The sequence below is a fragment of the Chiloscyllium punctatum genome, chromosome 24, assembly GCF_047496795.1.
Source record: "Chiloscyllium punctatum isolate Juve2018m chromosome 24, sChiPun1.3, whole genome shotgun sequence".
In the NCBI taxonomy this organism is placed as follows: domain Eukaryota; kingdom Metazoa; phylum Chordata; class Chondrichthyes; order Orectolobiformes; family Hemiscylliidae; genus Chiloscyllium; species Chiloscyllium punctatum.
Window position 1 is genome coordinate 13,235,109 of NC_092762.1, and position 14,463 is coordinate 13,249,571.

The 14,463-nt window shown below is 49.2% G+C and overlaps 1 long non-coding RNA gene across 5 annotated transcripts in view; it reads right to left on the minus strand.

The window, feature by feature from the left end:
- LOC140494444 (uncharacterized) overlaps positions 1–14,463 on the minus strand; it is a 106,877-nt gene that overhangs the window by 58,746 nt on the left and 33,668 nt on the right. For all 5 annotated transcript variants that reach the window (XR_011963970.1, XR_011963969.1, XR_011963967.1 and 2 more), the window contains exons 3-4: positions 4,943–5,079; positions 911–1,030 (exon numbers count right to left, since the gene is read on the minus strand). This is a non-coding gene — a long non-coding RNA (uncharacterized lncRNA). The remainder of the gene's footprint in view (positions 1–910; positions 1,031–4,942; positions 5,080–14,463) is intronic.

The following is a 14,463-nucleotide window of genomic DNA, read 5'->3' on the forward strand; positions in this document are numbered from 1 at the left end:
GATACAACTGCAACATTTAAGAGGCATTTGGATGGGTATAGGAATGGGAAGGGTTTGGAGGGATATGGGCCGGGTGCTGGCCTGTGGGACTAGATTAGGTTGGGATATCTGGTCGGCATTGACAGGTTGGACCGAAGGGTCTGTTTACGTGCTGTACATCTCTATGACTCCATCACTCATGGAGATTATAGAAATAAACTGTGTGTTCGCGTCTGGAGGAGATTAAAAGGTATAAAAGTTTGTAGTTACCGAAGGAAATCACATCAATCGGGACCAGCAGTGTTTACAGAGACTGAGTGCGTTTTAGAGACAGGAAGAGTTCATAGTCATCATTAGAAATGCAGAAACTAATTTATGAGAGAAGCAGGGTCACTCTGCACTGTGCCCAGACACAAGGAGGAGTCTAACGGCTGGAGGAGGTTACTAAGGTACAGAGCTTTTTTGTTGTCGTGACGGGAAGGTCACAGAGATCATGAAGGTAGTAGGAGTTCAAAAAAGTCACAATGACAGGGAGGTTTCTCAGGTCTGGAAAGGACTACACTGACCAGGATGGCTTAAGGAACTGAAGAGTTGTTTTTCTTCAGTTAAGGAGAGATGTGACAGAACCCGGGATTAAAGGCAAAGGCAGAAACTTGGAGAGTTTTACTGGTATGAGGAGCTTACAGGGATAGGCAGGATTGTAGGGGCTGATAGAGATAGGGGAAGTGGTATCAATGAAACAGACAATGGAGAAACTGACAGACAGAGGGAGGGTTCTGTGGAACAGATGAATTTACAGACAAGATGGTGATAATGAAGCCTGAGAATTTTCTCATGTTCCTTGCCCAGCATTGTTCCGACATCATGCCCTCAGGGTCTGAATTAAAGTCCACTAACTCCTCCCTGTGCTGTTTACTGTGAGTGATCTTACCGGCTGCAGGATTTACTGAAGGCTCCAGATCTTCCTCTCCATCTCTCTCTGGCTGACCAACTGTCTTCAATGTGGAGACAGGAATTGGGAATTCTGCTGAGTCAGGGACATCAGGAATACCTACAGGAGACAGAGAAATAGACAGAATGGAAAATTACACTGATGCAATGAATGTTACACTTGGAGAATGGCATTGAATCCCACAGAGATCTAGAAATTCCTAATGTCCATTCCTGGCCTGTTGTGCTGCGTCCCTCTGGAGTGGAGAATGCTGTTGGCTCAGGATCTGGAGTAGCTGCAAGAGTGAGACACTGACAGAGGCAGCAATTAGACCCAAAAGTAAGGGATATCACATGCAGAGAGACTGAGTGATATCAGCAGAGTGCTGGAAGGTGTCAGGATTACACAATGGTATCATCAGAAGTGGTTCTGACCAGTGAGCACTGCTACCAGTACTCAGGGAAGACTGAGCTATTTTATTGGGATAGGCTCCTCTGGGACCAGGATTATGCAGTGTGATATAAATGGACACAGATGAGGAGGGGGACAAGTCTGAGGTGAATGGAAATTCCCAAGTCCAAAGAGAAAGGTTGAAATATTGGAACACCATGGAGATGTGGATGAAGACCGACAGAAAGAAACAGTAAGGGACTGAGTTTAATTAAAATACTACATTGTCAAATAGATTTGTGACAGGAAATTATTGTTCAAAATAAATTAAATGCCATTTCTGCCCCTCACAATTCCTCACACACCACAAATGACATCACTTCCGCCCCTCACATCATCGCTGATGTCACACACTCAGTGACTTCCATGCCCCCCCCCCCAACTGCCGTGTTTGTCACCACTTCCGCCCCCACCAATGCCGCGCACTTGCATTCTGCTGACACCCCCCCAGGTCCCACCGTCACCATCCCTGCCCCCAGAGGGGAACCCCACCCCTGCTCATGACTCCATCCCCATTCCCCCTAACACCACACCCACTCCAGTTACAGGCTCCGTCGCCTCCCCCAGCTCCACACCTACGCTTGGTCCCAGCTCCCAGTCCTGCTGAGTTTTCACCATTCCCCCTGACCTCCCCCGTCACTGAGGACGAATGATCAGTCCTCAGCAAAGGCCTCACCTTTATCCCCCTCCGTCCACACATCAATTAATTTAATATAAGCCGTGACATCGAACACTTCTTCCACTGCCTCCGCCTCAGAGCTCACTTTTACAATGAAGACTCCCGCCTATTTTCTGATGGTCCCTTTGCCAACCTCCAATACACTCCATCCACCTGGATAACCCGCGCTGGCCTATTACCTGCCTTCGATTTCTTCATTTCCAACTTCCACCAAGACATTAACCGCCTCACCCTATCTACCCCCTCCCCCACTCCAACCTCTCACCCTCACAACGTGCAGCCCTCCACTTCCTCTGCTCCAATACCGACCTCACCATCAAACCAGCAGATAAAGGGGGTGCAGTGGTAGTCTGGTGCACTGACCTCTACACCGCTGAAGCCATGATGCCAACTCAAAGACACCTCCTCCTACCACCCCCTCTACCATGACCCACCTCCCATCACCAAACCGTCATCTCCCAGAGCAGACAGAACCTCATCACCTCAGGAGGAGATCTCCCACCCACAGCTTCCAACCTCATTGTCCGGGATCCCCCACTGCCTGGTTTTACCTCCTTCCCAAGATCCACAAGCCTGACCACCCTGGCCGACCCATTCTCTCAGCATGCTCATACCTCACCGAACTCATGTCTGCCTACCTCGACATTGTCCTATTCCCCCAATCCAGGAATTACCCATATTCGTTCGAGACACCACTCACACCCTCCACTCCTCCAAGACTTCCATTTCCCTGGCCCCCAATGCCTCATCTTCACAATGGATATCCAATCCCTCCACACCTCCATCCTCCATGACCAGGATCTCCAAGCCCTCCGTTTCTTCATCCCCCAACGTCCGCAACAGCACTCTTCCACCGATACTCTCATGAGTTTGGCTGTACTTGTCCTCACCATTAACAATTTTTCCTTCAAATCCTCCCACTTCCTCCAGACCAAAGGGGTAGCCATGGGCACCCGTATGGGCCCCACTATGCCTGTCTCTTTGGCTACGTAGAACAGTCCATCTTCCGTAGTTACACCAGCACCACTCCCCACATCCTCCTCCGCAACATTGATGACTGCATTGCCACCACCTCGTGCTCCCTCGAGGAGTTTGAGCAATTCATCAACTTCACCAACACATTCCACCCTGACCTTAAATTTACCTGGACCATCTCTGATACCTCCCTCCCCTTCCTGGACCTCTCCATCCCCATTAATGACAACCAACTTGACAACGATATTTTTTACAAACCTACCGACTCCCACAGCTACCTAGATTACATATCTTCCCTCCCTACCGCCTGCAAAATTCCTTCCCCTATTCCCAATTCCTCTGCCTCTGCCGTACCTGCTCCCAGGAGGGCCAGTTCCACCACAGAACACACCATATAGCCTCCTTCTTTAGAGACAGCAATTTCCCTTCCCATGTGGTTAAAGATGCCCTCCAAAGCATCTCGTCCACATCCCGCACCTCTGCCTTCAAACCCCACCCCTCCAACCGTAACAAGGACAGAACACCCCTGGTGCTCACCTTCCACCCTACCAACCTTCACATAAACCAAATCATCCGCCGACATTTCCGCCACCTCCAAACGGACCCCACCACCAGGGATATATTTCCCTCATCACCTCTCTCCACTTTCCGCAAAGACCATTCCCTCCGTGACTACCTGGTCAGTTCGACGCCCCCAAAAAACCCACCCTCCCTTCCTGGCACCTTCTCCTGCCACCGCAGGAATTACAAAACCTGCGCCCACACCTCCCCCCTCACCACCATCCAAGGCCCCAAAGGAGCCTTCCACATCCAAAGTTTTACCTGCACATCCACCAATATCATTTATTGTATCCGTTGCTCCCGATGCGGTCTCCTCTACATTGGGGAGATTGGACACCTCCTAGCAGAGTACTTTATGGAACATCTCTGGTACACCCGCACCAATCAACCCCACCGCCCTGTGACCCAACATTTCAACTCCCCCTTCCACTCTGCCGAGGACATGCAGGTCCTGGGCTTCCTCCAGCAACACTTCCTCACCACCCGACGCCTGGAGGAAGAACGCCTCACCTTCTGCCTTGGAACACTTCAACCCCAGGCCATCAATGTGGACTTCACCAGTTTCCTCATTTCCCCTTCCCCATCTCACCCCACCTCCAGCCTTCCAACTCAGCCCCGCCCTCATGACCTGTCCTAACGGCCTATCTCCCTTCCCACCTATCCATTCCACCCTCCACTCTGACCTATCACCCCCATCCCCACCCCCATTCACCCAATGTACTCTTTGCTACCTTCCCCTATCCTCCACTCTGACCTATCACCTTCTTCCCCACCCATTCACCTATAGTACTCTATGCTACTTTCTCCCCATCCCCACCCCCTCTCATTTATCTCCCCACTCTGCAGGCTCCCGGCCTCTGTTCCTGATGAAGGGCTTTTGCCCGAAACGTCGATTTTCCTGCTCCTCGGATGCTGCCTGACCTGCTGTGCTTTTCCAGCACCACTCTAACCTAGACTCTGGTTTGCAGCATCTGCAGTCCTTGTTTTTAACCTTATTGGAGGAGGAGACTACCGAGATAAGGCATGTTGGAGACACTGAACCAAGTTACAGTGATAGGGATGGTAATCTGGAATGCAGTACATTTCAAATATGTGGAGGGACTATCGGGAAGGGGAGAGGTTACAGCGATAGGATCTGTTATAAGAATTAAAAATTATTGAAGACACTGGACCACAAGACATGCCATAGATACACTGTTGCAGAGTAGTGAGTTTTAATATAACAGAACTTACAGTGGGATGGTGATTGAGCCTGGGGTGTGTGTGTACTGTGCTCCCCTCCAGCACTGAATCGATGTCATGTTGTGTTAACAGATGTTTGGAGCCCTCTCATTGTTCTTCGCTCTGTGCACTGTGGGTGACCTTACCTCACTACAGGATTTATTAAAGGCTCCAGATCTCCTTTCCCTTTGTCTCTCTCTGGCAGAACAACTGCATTCAATGAGGTGATGGACGATCCACCCAGCAGCTGGGAAGGCTATTGAGTCAGGACATTCTTGAGTACCTACAGGAGACAGAGAAATAGACAGAATGGGAAATTAAACAGATGCAGTGAGGGTTACACATGGAGAATGGCACTGAGTTCCACAGAGATCTGGAAAATGGAGCGATATTAAGTAATAGTCCCAGATTGCTGGAAGATGTCAGGATCACACAATTGTGTCAGAAGAATGGGTTTAGCTTCATGATGCCCTGGTATCAGTGCTCAGGGATGAGCACCCAGTGAGCAGGTGAAGTAATGGCCTAGTGGTATTGTTGCGAGAGAATGTATCCAAAATCTCAGCTAATGTTCAGGGGGAGGCAGGATTGAATCCCACCATCTGAAAAGGAGACATTTGAAATCAATAATTTTTAAAATAATAATTAACAATCCACAAATAAGTATGAAACCATTACTGATGTACAACAAATCCAAACACTTGTCCTTTCGAGAAGGACATCTGCCCATCCTCACGTGGTCTGCACGACATCCCCACAGCAAAGGGTTTGCCTCTCAATGACCCTCTGAAATGGCCGAGCAAGTCACTCAGTTCAAGGGCAGCTAAGGCTGGGCAAGAAAGGCTGGTCAGCCACAGACTCACACCTCCCATACCTGATTTATAAATAATCCATTAGGATGGTCCCCCTGGAACCGTGCTGGGAGCAGTGTCCTGGCCAAACATGTCGGTAGGTTTATGGACAGGGTTTAAACTGACAGAGAGGATGCAGGTGAAAGGAGCTTTCCAAATCCAAAGGGAAAAGGTGAAGCAATGGAACAGCATGGGAATGTGGCTGAAGACAAGCAGAAAGGAACAGGATGGGACAGAGTTTAACTAAAATTGTACATCAGCAAATAGAATTGTGACAGAAAATTGTGGAAGAGAGAATATTATTTTTTTTTGAATGGACGAAGTTGCTGCAATATGGTCGATGGATTTGTGACACGGAGATAAAAGAGATTTAGACAGCAGGGAGACATGGATACAGGGTGAACAAAAATATTCAGTGGTTCGTAATCATGTGCAAACTCAGGCAAAATGGGCAACGCTAACAATAATGGATAACAAAGGCATTACAGAGAAAGCATTTGGCTGCAGATCATGAAGTAGAGTCAGTCTGAATGTAAATTCTGGCTACTTCTTGCCAAGGACACAAGCAGCAGAACAGTTTTAGCCAATGAACAGCGTTTCATTGCTCATCACTGCATTAAACAGGAACTCATTGGAATTTTTTTAACAAAGGCATTGTGATAATTTTGGAAACTTCAATATTTGTATAATCTGGGACAAACACACAGTCAACATTGGTATTGGAAGAGGAGTTCGGTTAATTTTTTTTTCAGTGTTTCTTTGAAAAACACATTGTGCAACTGTTAAGGGACATAACTATCGAAGAGCGACTGTGTAATGAAACTTAGTGAATGAGTAATGTCACCTGCAGAGATCCTTCGGGAAATTGTGATAAAGTGCAGTTTAAATAAATATAAAGTTTTAAAGTGAATCACAGAAAGGACAAGCTACAACTAGAAACAAAAATAGCCAATGACATGAGTTTGAGAGGAGAATTAACCAAGGTAAATAGGCTAAACAGACTGAAATATGTGTCTGTAAATGAACAGTGGAAAACATTTGAAGGGACAATGCAAAATACTCAACAAAAGGACATTCGATTGAAATAGTAAAAACCTCAACAAGAAATTCCCACTGATACCTCACTCAGGACAAAGGGAATCATACTGGATTATGAGGCTGAGAAGATCACCAAAAAGTACTTAAAATCCTGAAGTGAGAGAGTGTTTTAGGAGTAAATGTTAATGGATTACAATGGGTCTGCTCGCAGGAGGAGGGCTGTGGGAAGGGGAGCCACGGTCAGGGTTCATTGACACAATAGGAACAGGGAGAGGTGAAGGTGCTGGAGGTGGTAGGAGTGTTACAGAGAGGGGTCAGGGTGTTACAAAGTTAGGACGGATTGCTGCAATGGAGGGGTTTGCAGAGGTACGGAGGGACATAGGTATTTTTATAGGTATTTTATTTTTTATTCATGGGATGTGGGTGTCACTGCCTGGAACAACGTTCTTTGAACCCTCTGCTAATTACCCAGAGGGTAGCTCAGAGTCAGCCATATTGCTGTGGGTCTGGAGTCACATGTCGTCCAGACCAGGTTAGAATATTTGATGACCTTCCCTAAAGGAGGTTAGTGAACTAGATGTGTTCTTCCTCCTGATCAACAATGTTTTAATGGTGGCCCCACCAATGTCTTTTACAGCCACAACATGACATCCCAACTCTTACTCTTAATGCTCTGCCCAATGAAGGTAACCGTCCCAAACACCTGCTTCACCAGCCTGTCTACCTGTGACACCACTTTCAAAGAACTGTGTACCTGGGTCACTGGGTCACTGACTGACAACACTACCCAGGGCCCGAACATTAACTGTACAGGTCCCACCCTGGTTTGTTTCACCAAAATGGAACACCTCACCTTTATCTAATTAAACTCCATCTGCTATTCTTCAGCCCACTATCCCAGCAGTACTGTTCATCCTGTTGTATCACAGATAACCTGACCACTTTACCACCAATTTCAGTGTTACCCAAAACAATTACTTACCACAAAACCAATATTCCCATCCAAACCATTTATCCAAATAACAAACAACAGTGGGCCCACTTCATCGCTGGTCACATGTCTCCAGTCAGAAAAACAACATGTCTCCCATCACCCTATGTCTACAATCATCAAGGAAATTTTGTATCCAGTTCACTAGCTCCTCCTGAATGCCATATCCTTTTACACTGATCTGAGCTTATTCCCCAGTTTACCAGACAGAACACAGAACGCAGAACAGTTCAGCACAAGACCTTTCGGCCATGATTTCATGCTAACCTTTTATCCAACTGCAAGATCAAAATAAACTACATACCCTTCATTTTACTATTATCCATGTGTCTGTCCAAGAGTCTATTAAATGTCCCAGATGTGTCTAATTTTACCATCGCAGTCCATCCAACCACCTACCATTCTCTATCCTCTTATCCATCCTCCATTCACCTTAAAATTACACCCCCTTGTAATAGCCATTTATGCCAGAGGAGGAAAAGTCTCTGACTATTCACTCACTCTGTGCCTCTTATCATCTTGTTGACCTCTAACAAGTCACCCCACCCCTTCTCCAATGAAAAAAGCTTGGGCTCCCTCTACCTTTCTTCGTAAGAACTGCCCTCCATTCCAGGCAGTATCTTGGTAAATCTCCTGTGTACGGTCTCTAAAACTTGCACAGCCTTCCTGTAAACAGGGGACCAGAACTGAACACAATATTCCATGTATGGTCTCACCAGGACGCTATAAAGATGCAGTAAAACCTCACAGCTCTTACAGTCAATCCCCTTCTAAGGGGAGCCAACACAACATATGCCTTTTTAACAACCCTACCAACGTGCGTGGCGATTTTGAAGGATCGATGGACACGGGCCCCATGATCTCTGTCCCTCCGCACTGCCAAGTCGTCTGCCTTTCACCCTGTATTCTGTTTTCAAGTTCAAACTTCCAGAATGAATCACTTCACACTTTTCCAGATTGAACTCCATCTGCCACTTCCAGCCCAGCTCTGCGTCCTGTCAATGTCCCATTGCAACCTACAACAGCCCTCCACATTCCCCACCACTCCACCAACCTTCATGTCATTGGCAAACTTCCTAACCTACTCTCCAACATCTACATCCAAGTCATTTATAAAAATCACAGAGAGCAGAGTCCCAGAGCCGATTGTTACAGAACCCCACTGGTCACTGAGCTCCAGGCTCAATACTGTCCATCTGCTGCAACCCTCTGTCTTCTCTGGGCCATCCGATCCTGCAGCCAGACAGACAGATTTCCCTGTATCCCAATCATCCTTCTTTTCTGAATGAGCCATTAACATATTCTGCCATATCCTCAAAGAATTCAATAAGGTTTGTGAGGCATGAACTGACCCTTCACAAACCCATAATGACTGTGGCTAATTTAACTATGGTTTTCCAAGTAGTAATAAATCCTGTCTTTAGAGTCCTCGCCAATAATCTGCAGACCACAGACATTCGACCAAATCTGTAATTCCCAGAATTCTACCTCCGTAACATGGCTCGGACTTTACAAATCTTCTCTCCTCTGCCATGTTCCCCAGAAGGGCACTGGAGGGTGGTGGGGATTACAGACTCAGGGAGGGATATCAGGACAGGAGGATTTTGCAGACATTAGAAGGGTTGCAATGCCAAAAGGAGGCTTCAATAATTGTGAGGATTCATGGTGATGAAGGCATTTGAGGAGGGAGGGAGGATTGTAGGGTAATGAGAGGTTTCACAGTTTAGGTGTTTTGTTAGGACTGCAAGTGGTTACTGAGTTGGGGAGGGTGTAAGCACTGGTGGATATTACAGAAACATGTGGTTTTAGTTGCAATGGCAGGAAGAGGATTCAGGAAGCTGGAGAGTATGGGGTCTGAACGAGGTTACACAAATGGGAAGAGTTGTCAGGAGTGCAGGTGTTTACAGAGACAGCAATGGTCTGACCCGGAGCAGAGGACCCAGATTGGGAGGGGTGTGGGTAGGGGAGGTGGTTTCACAGGGAGGGAGGACCATAGAGCCACAGGAGGTTACAGAAATGTGGAGAGCTGTAGGGCTGACAGGGATTCATGGAGATGGGAATGTTGGGAGGGATGGAGAAGTTTACAGGGATAAGGATGTTTGTAGGACAGGGCTGGTTCACAGACAGGGACTGCTTTAGGGAGCTGAGCAGATTACAGAGATAAAGATATTTGTATCGACTGGAAGAACAAACAGAGATATGGAGGGTAGTCATGACTGAAGATGTTTATAGACATAGGAAGGCTCACGTTCTGGGGGTTATGGAGGCTGTGGAATCTGGATTTCTTTTCAGAGACAGGGATAACAATTTTGGTCAGAAACAGTTTCACAGATAAGGGAGCATAGCACAAACAGGAGGAAGTTGGAGAGGAAGGAAACGTTTAAACAGATAGTGATGTAAGAGCTGGACAAGGTTATGGAGATGGGTAGATGGTGGAGACACAGGAGGAGCTTACATTGACATGGGGGTGATAGTGACAGGAGGGTGTTAAATAGATAGTGGGTTTTGTAGGGACTGGATTGGGAGAGGCACAGGCATGGAGTGAGTTCGACAGATCAGGATTACTGCAGAGACCTGAGAGGATTACACTGGTAGGGATGGTGGTCGGGTCTCCACAGACTGTTGGTGTTTAGGGACTGGAAGAGATTTGGTAGATAGGGAGGGATGTAAGAGCTGCAGGAGCTTATGGAGAGTTGAAGAGTTGGAGCAATTTGCAGAGGTAGGTTTCTCAGACAGGAGTAGGTTATCGATAGTGAGGGTTGTGTGGTCTGAGTAAGTCAAAAAGAGGAGAGTTTTCACGTCTGGAAGAGGTTACACTGACAGGGACAGTTGAAGAGACTGAAGCAAAAGTGTATGGATTAGGTTACACAGATAGGGAGGTGAGTAGGGACTGAAGGTGAATACACAAACACGGAGGGTTGTATTGTTAGACGGAGTGAGTGGGCCAGAGATTTACACAGATCGGGAAGGTTGTGTTTTTGGACAAGGTTACACTGATACAGACAGTGTCAGGGAGTGTTTAGTGGACAACAGAGGAGCTCAGAGAGAATGTATTATGGGGAGTGGAGGAGATTACAGACACAGAGATGGCTGTCGGGTTGAAAAGAGCTTCTACAGATCCTCGGTGCTGTAAAGCTGGAGGGAGGTTATAACAGTGAGTGTTGCCAAGACTTAATTACTTCACTGATATAGAGCAGGTCTCAGCATGTAACTGTCAAAGGGAAGTTGAGACAGTCCAGATGAGTTTTCAGAGATACAAATGTTTATGGGAGTTTCAAGAGGGAACAATGATTGGGAGTGCTGTACCAAATGGGAATAGTTATAGGGAGGGTTCTAAAAGCAGGAAGAGGTGACAGACATATCGATCTTTGTAAGGACTGGAGAAGGTTACATCGCCAAGGAGTGTTTTAGAGTCTGGAGGAGATTACTGTGTTAAGGTGAATATTGGGGAGAAGGCCAGGTGTAAGAGACGGGGATGGTTGACAGGGCTGGACAATAACCTGAATAGAATCGCCATCGTGTGCAACCAGGCCATTCGGCCCAACCAGTCCATTCCAAAACTCTGAAGAGCATCCTCCCCAGACCCACCCCTCTACCTATACATTAAACCCTGAATTTCTCGTGGTGAACTTACTTAAACCACACATTCCTGAATACCACAGTCAATTTATGATGGCCAATTCACTGATGGTGCAAATTTTGGACACACACACACACACACACACACACACACAGTGAGGGGATACACGCAGACACACAGTGAGGGAGGGACACATACGCAAATCGAGGGAGGGACACACGCACACACACGAAGCGAGGGAGGGACACACGCACACAACGAGGGAGGGACACACACACAGCGAGGGAGGCACACACATACACAGCGAGGAAGGGACACACATACACAGCGAGGAAGGGACACACATACACAGCGAGGAAGGGACACACATACACAGCGAGGAAGGGACACACATACACAGCGAGGAAGGGACACACATACACAGCGAGGAAGGGACACACATACACAGCGAGGGAGGGACACACATACACAGCGAGGGAGGGACGCGCGCACACACAGCGAGGGAGGGACACGCGCACACACACAGCGAGGGAGGGACACGCGCACACACACAGCGAGGGAGGGACACGCGCACACACACAGCGAGGGAGGGACATGCACACACACAGCAGGAAAGAGACACGCACACACACAGCAAGTGAGGGACACACACAGACATGCAGCGAAGGGACACACACACACACACACACACACTCACAGACAGTGAGGGAAGGACATGCACACACAGCGAGGGAGGGACACGCTGAAACACGCAGTGAGGGAGGGGACATGCACATACACAGCGAGGGAGGGACACGCACACAGCGAGGGAGATACACACACACACTCACACACAGCGAGGGAGGGACACGCACAGACACGCAGCGAAGGGAAACACACATACACACACAGACAGAGAGGGAAGGACATGCACACACAGCGAGGGAGGGACACGCTGAGACACGCAGTGAGGGAGCGACACGCACACACACAGCGAGGGAGGGACACGCACACACACAGCGAGGGAGGGACACGCACACACACAGCGAGGGAGGGACACGCACACACACAGCGAGGGAGGGACACGCACACACACACAGCGAGGAGGAAGGCACGTGCACACAAATTGAGAGGGGGCACACACACGCAAAGCGAGGGAGGGACACGCAAACAGACACACAGTGAGGGGAATACAGACAGACACACTGCGAGGGACAGGAACACACACACACACAGCGAGGGAGGGACGCGCACATACACACAGCGGGGACGGGGACACACACACGTAAAGCGAAGGAGGGACACGCACACATACACACAAACAAACACAGAGCAAGGGAGAGACGCCCACACACAGCGAGGTAGGGACAAACACACACTCTTACGGTGAGGGGAATACACGCAGACACACAGCGAGGGAGGTACACGCACATACACTGCAAGGAGGGACACGCACACACTGCGAAGGAGGGACAAGCTCACACATGTCGAGGGGGAGGGCATGTGGACAGAAATTGAGAGGGGGCACGCACACACACAGCGAGGGAGGGACACGCACACACAGCGAGGGGGGAAGCGCAGACACAATGAGGGGATATACACAAAGAGCAATGGAGGGACACATACACACACAAACACACACAAACAAAGAGCGAGGGAGTGACACGCGCACACAGAGCAAGAGGGACACACACACACAAAGCGAGGGTGGGATACGCACATACACTCCTAGAGGGACACACATTCTCACAGCAAGTGGGGGGCACACACACAGTGAGGGAGGGACATGTGCAAGCACAGAAACACAGACACATGCAGCGAGGGAGGAACTCACGCACAGAAACACGCACACACAGAGCAAGAGAGGAACACTCGCAAACACACCAGCGAGGGGGGAGGCACACGCACACACAGCGAGGGTGAGACACATGCACACACAGCGAGGGAGGTCCAACACACACACACACACACACACACACATACACACAAACAAAGCAAGAGAGGGACACTCACAAACACAGCGAGGGGGAGACACATGCACACACAAGAGGGAAGGCCACACACACGCGTGCACATCTAGAGGGACACACACACAGAGCAAGAGAGGGACACGCACACACAGCGAGGGAGGGTCACACACAAACACACACACACACACACAGAGCAAGAGAGGGACACACACACACACACAGCGAGGGGGAGACACATGCACACAGCGACGGAGGGCCATGCACAGCAAGAGGGACAAACACACGCACACACACATACACAGCAAAGGGGGGGATCTCACACATACACAGCGAGGGAGGGACACGCACACACACACAACAGCAAGGGGGACACGCACACTCACAGCATGGGAGGAGACACACTTACACACACACACACACACACACACAGCGAGGGAGGGACACGCAGTGAAGGGGGGACACACAAACACATATAGTGAGGATATGACACGTACACACACACAGTAAGGAAGGGACACCCACACACACGGCGAGGGAGGGATATGCACACACACAGCGAGGGAGGGACACCCACACACAGGGAAGGAGGGACAAGTAGACACACGGCGAGGGGGAGGGCAAGTGCACAGAAATTGAGAGGGTGCACGCACACACAGCGACTGGGGATACGCACAGGCACAGCGAGGGAGGAATACGCGCACACACAGCGAGGGGGGACATGCACTCACACACCGAGGGGAGATGCGCACATACAGTGAGAGGGATATACACAAAGAGCAAGGGTGGGACACACACACAGCAAGAGGGACACACACACACATACACAGAGCAAGGGGGGAAAGTCACACATACACACACACACACATCCAGGGAGGGACATGACACAGACAGCGAGGGAGGGACACACACACAAACACACACACACAGAGCTAGGGAGGGAAGGACATGCACAAACAGTGTGGGAGGGACAGGCACACACAGCGAGGGACAGACATACACATACACAGCGAGGGAGACACACACACACACACACAGAAGGAGGAACAAGCACACACATGACGAGGGGGAGGAAATGTGCACAGAAAGTGAGAGGGGGCACGCACACACAGTGAGAGGGGACACACACTGACACGGCGAGGGAGGGACACAGGCACACACAGCAAGGGGGGACATGCACTCACACAGTGATGGGGATATACACAAAGAGCAAGGGAGGGACACACATACACACAAACACACACAAACACACACAGAGCAAGGG